Here is a 6,591-nt window from a genome sequence, read left to right on the forward strand (position 1 = left end):
CCATGATGCCATGTATCCCATAATCACATGACAAAGGTGGAGTATCACCACTAGGGAGTACCCCACTTGGAAACACACATAGATGACATAAATAGCGAGAATAACACACATAGAATTCAAGGTGCTTTGGACATCAACAAATGACATCCAACTAGACACCAAATCAGAGATAAAAAGATGGCTTGCCTTGGCTTATTTGTCCCTGTACTTCTTCAACTTCATCAATATAAGAATCCCAATGACATAAATAAAATCCTCGTCCGATTTCACTTCTTCTCCTTCTCCGGAATTGTTCGCATCTATCGTCGGAAAATATAAAAGGAACACAATCAATCATATTGCAACAATCATAACAAGCATGCAACAATCAACAATCAAAAGCTAACCACTCTTCTACGGCTAACATATTAAAGACTTATAGATTCTACAAAGCTTCTAAAAGAAAACCCATTTTATTTACCTAGTAAAGGTATGAGAGTGCCACGACTTAGCAATTGCCTCTCTCGGTATCACCAAGGCACAACTAAGTATTCCCTGGTAGATAACATCATAAAGAGGACAAGAGCATTAGTTTGGCATCACAAACATTCACAACATAATTTCAAACATTTTTGGAAAAGTAGAAAACAGTTTTCCTAACTTAATTTGTTCCCATAACACTACAACCAAAATAGGAAGCAAACCATATTCCACATCATTTGAGAACTTAAGCAAAACAAAAGAGCTAATGTTAGGTTGCAGAGATTTTATTTTGCAAGCATAAAACAAGGGTTGCCCATCTCTACTAAAAGAGTTGGTCAAGGGTTTTAAATAAACCGAAAAGTTTTGCTTCAACAATGCATGTCACACATAAACGTTACTAACAGCAACAAATATGTATGAACAGAGACTAATAACATTTTTCCTAGATAAACAGTACTAATACAAGACTAACCCAATTGGAATCACCCAAAAAGGTTAATCCTACTATTTTAGGAATTTCTTTGAATCTGACTGTCCAGAAAAGAAGATCTGTAATCCATAATTCGTAGAAAAATCCTAAAAATCTGAGGCCACTTGCATTCGAATGATAATTAAACAGAGATGCATACACAATTGGATTTGGGTTCAAATTATTTCTGAAACTCTCACAAATGGATTTACAAGTTTACTGCATGTCTGTACCATTTTCTTTCTCTCTGGAGTTACAGAACAGATAAAGTTTTGAAACTTGTTTGAGGTGATTAAGAAAACATTCAGAAATCCTACAGAATTAGAATCACTCAATTAGGTTCAAAAATGGATTTTTGATGAATTAAAAGCTAACAGCCATATCTGCAGAACACACAGAACAAGTTTAATTCACCACAAATCGTACACAAATCATAAAAATATGAGGTCAGCTGCATCTGAAAGGTATTGAATAGGTGGTTCTTATCCAGTTGGTTTCATTCAAAAATTCTTTCCTAAGCTTCTGGTTTAATTCGACAAAGTCAGATCTGACCAGATATTGATCTGTGAACCATTTCAGTTTCAGGAGGTCAATCGAAGTGAAACCACCGCCAAAATGAAGGTATTGGAGAGGTCTTTCACCCACAGTTGAGTTTGCTCAAAAAGGTTTTGTAAAACGGAAGAAATCTAACAAACAGTGATTCTGCATGTTTGCAGAACTTTATTTACCATGCGAAATCTGTAACGGATTTGAGGATGAGACCAACGCCAAGTTGTAGATCTTTTCAATACCTATCTGCGGAACTTTGAATCACTCGATTTGGATCTGCACACAAGATTTGGCGGATTTTACAAGTTCGTACTAGAATCTGAAACAGCAGGATACAGAAATTACTGCAAGGTTTTGGACGAACTTTGGTCAAGAGTTTCAGATCTGAGGATAGCTCAACCTTCTCCATGCTTGGACCAACATGCACCTGCATCAAGATCCAATATGGTGAGAGGAGAAAGGAGAAATAGGGCTGGATTCATCAAAGATTAGGGAAGAAGAGAGTGAGAGGGAAGCTCTCATGGTGAGGGGAAGCTTGAGGGAGGAGGGGAGCTTCATCTAGGTGGATTTCCATGGCCATGGCCGGCCATGGAGCTTGGGAGGAGCAGCAGCTCGTGGGTAACAGGTATGAGAGGAGTGTGAGGGAGTGGAGGAAGGAGTGGGGAGTGAAAAATGAGAGCAAAGAGAGGAGGGGGTGGCCGGCTATGAGGTTTTATAGAGGGAGGGAGTGGTGGCAGCTCTTCACTTGATTGGCCAAGGTGGGTGGCTGCCCATTTAGTGATTGGGGTAGTTGGGAGGCAAAGCTTGTGGAGGAAGGAAAAGAAGAGGAAGGGGCTGGCCGAAAATTTTGCCATGCCAACATAATTGGCCGGCTCCATTCTTACCAAATACAAGTGAACAATGTGAGGGAGAGGCACAACATCCATGTGAATAGATATGTGCATGATGTTGAGGAGAAAATGTCAAAGAGTGACTTTGATGATGATAAAAATAGAAGTAGATACATATAGATAAAAATAATGGGAAGGGTGACATGTACTCCAAGGATAATTGTTACCACTATGGTTGGGACTAACAAAAGATGAAAAATAGACCCAAAGGTATATTTGATGATTAGAAGTTTTTATTTGAATTCAATTTTGGAAGGATTGGGATTGATCACATGCAACAATGCATGAGCCTGTCAAGGTAGATGGGATGGTGAGTTAAGTATTCCAATACTCACAAGGATGAATATTTTGACATAAGTCACCAATTCATGAGGTTAAGGTGGTGATGGAAAAGAATAGAGAGTTGAGATGGGTAAGATGAAATATATAAGTTGTTCTACAAATAAGAGGTCAATTGGGAGAGGGTTGAAAGTACCAAATGATCATCCATTTGATCAAGAATTGGAGGATGGGGAAAATACAATGTGATAGATCAGAGGTGTGCATAAGATGTGCAAGTGTTGCCATTTGAAAAAGGATTTATTTGAAAGGTATATGAAACACCTCAATTGTCTAGGGACAATTGGGAAAGAACTCAAGTAGAATGAAATTTGAAATTGTTGAGAGGAAACTAGTTGGAACATAGAGGTTCAACATATTCTACTTACTTTCTCAAGTAAAGTAGAGTTTTTCTCAAATGTAAAATAAGCAAGAGGAAAACAAGAAATGGTGTAGATACCATAAACAAGCTTTCTGTTAAAAAGGAAAGCAAAATAGAGAGTAATGTTTTAGAAATCAGTACTTGGTAGAAATGGGATGAGAAACAAAACCCATTTCAGTTTTTTGTCTTGTTTGAAGAAATATCTTGAAAAGATTTAATAAAACTAGAAGTAGTTTTGTGATCAAAGCTAGAGAAGGAAAATCAATAGGACTTTTGAGAGAGAAAACTAATTTAGGGAGAAGTGTTCTCAAGGGTAGGTGATGGCTACAAAATGTACCCATCATTCCCACTCTTGGTTTTGTGAAGATTAAACTTGGATCAAAATAAAAACAAGAGGTAAAAGAGGAAGAAGTGATCTGGTGCTGGAACATGGGATAGGGTACCAGATCAAGTTGAATATATGAGTTGCAAGGATTGACTGAGACATGCAGGACGTGGAGGTTGAAGAGGGTGTTGCATAGATGAGATCCATGCATTGAGGTTACCAAAAACAGTCGTGAGTGCTTAGAGATCAATTGCCAAAGTCTAGACATTTTAAGCCTGTCAACACAGATGGTCGACATGGCCTCAAAACCAACAAGGATGAGTGGGTATCAGAGAGGGATGTAGCAAGGGGTATATGGTACCAAGTTTTGAATTTAGGATGATTGAGCTAGGTTGTACCACAAGGAGAAAAATCAAGATGGCACACTCATGTTGTCATCAGGAGAGAGGTTTGATGTAGTAAGAAGGAAAACAATTTTTCCTATGCCACACATGTGTTTTATTTGGTGAGTTGCTTGTTTAACCACTAGGGGTGTTGTTCTTTGAGTAACTCAGGACATAACTCAACAAGCAAAACAAGAAAACACATCTACCAACACACCAAGGCAATGCATCAAAACAAACAGATCAAGGCAATCCATCTATCTAGTCTTAAGAAGAAGTTTTTGTTCCCCCTGATTTTTGGAATAAGGGCAACTAGACAAGGTTGCAAAAGTTGGGGTGTTACACGGGACACACGGCCTTAAGCGCGGCAACACGGGCCGGCATAATGCTGGGCAGACCGGCACGGTCTTTGCATCAAGGACTCGTTCACTGGACGGCGAGGGAAGAAAAGTGGCATCTGCTGCAAACTGCTATGCACCTGTGGAGTCTGGCGATAGTGGTGATGGCGATTATCATTATTCCCCCGTGAGTCCAATCGTGGTCCGGCCATGGAGAAGAGCGCAAGAGACGCGGCCACAAGGGAGGCGGCTGGGACCGCCGTGGTTCTCGCGCCGGAGAGGCGGATCGGCATTGTTGTGTCGTCAAGGACCCGTTCACGGAACGGCGGCCGGGGAATGGGGGCCTTACGCAAAGTATACTCGCGGTGTATACCTGCAACTATGGTTTCGACCATAGTATTTGTGTTGACCAACAATGTATGAGGCACTTATTCCATTTTGTCATTCCATTTGCTTTGGTATTTTCAAAATGACGATGATTAAAATGTTTGGTCACCGTACACTTGGGGGTGGCGTAAGTGAGCCTGGTAAGATAGCACAAATATTAATCTCTTGTGCATCGGACTTGGTCTCACTTACGCCATCCCTAAATGTTAAGATTTGTGTTGACCAACAATGTATGAGGCATTTATTCCATTTCTCTTGTGCATCGGACTTGTTGGTCTCACTTTCTTCCATTTTAATCATAGTAGGAACCGGATGAAGACCCCGATGCAAGCGAGCCTGGTGGGTAGAGAGGAGGGAGCAAAGGAGGAACCGGATGAAGACTACTTTGTATCTCGAAATTGTGAAATTTGTATGAATTAAGAGTTGTATGCAAAACATTTGACACTTGCCACTATATATGTATCTCGATCGGGCTCTAAGTACTGTGATGATGATGTATAATGTTGCTATGTTATATGTGTCCATATTATATCTGTCTATATTATACCTGTATACTGTGTACAAAACCTGTATAAAACCTGTATAATACACCAGGGAGCACAAAATCGAGTATACATGTACATTGTTCTGTGGCGCACCAAAATAGAATTCAGTGGCGCACCTATTTCTGTGGCGCAGCTGGTCCATATGCGCCACAGAACACCTTAATTCTGTGGCGCATGGTCCGGTGCGCCACAGAAACCCTATTTTTGTGGCGAAGTTTCTGTGGCGCACCGCCCATGCGCCACAGAATCATGTTTTCGTGAGCCACTAATGAGGCTTTTCCTACTAGTGGGATATCCTAGAATTATGCGGGACCACCTTGAGGAGTAACCAACTCTCCCTGGCCATCACACTCATTATTAAATAGTGAATCATCCCGCTCTACCTCAAAAATCATGTTATGCATGATTACACAAGCGGTCATCACCTCCCACATAGTTTGCACACTCCATGCTCTGGCAGGGTGTCTGACGATAGCCGAACTGTCGTGGTATCGTCACGGCATATGCCATAGGGTGGCTAATCGAAGGTGGTTCCTAGATGGTCTCACGGTGGTATCCGGAAGCGGGTATGGGCACGAGCGACACGGCGACGTACCCAGGTTCGAGGCCCTCCGATGGAGGTAACACCTCTACTCCTGCTATGAGTGTATATGGTGATCACACAGTACAATGGTGCTCCTAGAGCTGTATCCGGCTGCTCGGGGAGGCTAAGGTAGACGAAGGTCTCTCTCCTCGAGTAGCGCTAAGTCTAGAATGAAGTGAGAATGATCGATCGTCCCCCGCACGAGGGGGGTAGTGCAGCTTATATAGGCGCTGGCACTTTACAAGGAAGTCCCTATAGTCTAGTGGCCGGCTTGGCCGGCTCCGGCTTCCGCTCCTTCCCGAGGCGTTGACGTCATGGAGCCGTTGAGGCGTAGTGGCCTGTCCCGTCCGCCAGAGGGAGTCAGCGGCATGGCGAGGAGATGTCCCTGTCGCCATCATGCCCTGTAGCCGGTACGGATCGTCGTACGCCATGATGGCCTGTCCGCCGCGTGGCACTGTTGCTCTACAGTGCCCCGCGCTTTACGGGAGATGAGGTCAGCGTGGACCTTTGAACCCGGACCACCTACCCAGTTCCTTCTCATGCAAGACTCGCCAGCCTCGAGTCGGTCTGAGGTACAGACCCCAGTCGGATATGGCTTGTAGAAGCCGGCCCAGCCACAGCGCAGACGGCCGTAGCCAGGCCGACTAGGACTTAGAGCCAGCCGGCTTCCAAAGCAGCCGGCCACGGCTCCAGCCGGCTGCTCCTCAGCCGGCCTTTGCCGCGAGCCGGCCAACCTCTAGCCGGCTGCTCCGCGTCCATTGCCCTACCCGGGGTCTTCCCCCCGACATTAGCCCCCGAAGCTGGCAAGGTCCTGCGTTAAGAGGGACCTAGGCAGGTTTTCCTGGCTTTTAGATCTCTTGAATGTGTTGGGCGGCCCTTGGAGGGGCCGACTGAGAATTTCCGTTCAGCCGGCTGCGCCCTCATCCGGCTTGCCCCATCCGGCTGCTTCTAGCCGGACGC

General features: G+C 43.9%; 1 non-coding gene across 1 annotated transcript; it reads left to right on the forward strand.

Moving 5' to 3' along the window:
- The first annotated feature begins 5,136 nt into the window (after window positions 1-5,136).
- Window positions 5,137-5,247, forward strand: LOC124668866. Its single transcript, XR_006991935.1, has one exon. It is a non-coding gene; the product is annotated as a small nucleolar RNA SNORA5 (small nucleolar RNA).
- Window positions 5,248-6,591: the final 1,344 nt, after the last annotated feature.

This window comes from Lolium rigidum, chromosome 6, assembly GCF_022539505.1.
Source record: "Lolium rigidum isolate FL_2022 chromosome 6, APGP_CSIRO_Lrig_0.1, whole genome shotgun sequence".
NCBI classification, from domain to species: Eukaryota; Viridiplantae; Streptophyta; class Magnoliopsida; order Poales; family Poaceae; genus Lolium; species Lolium rigidum.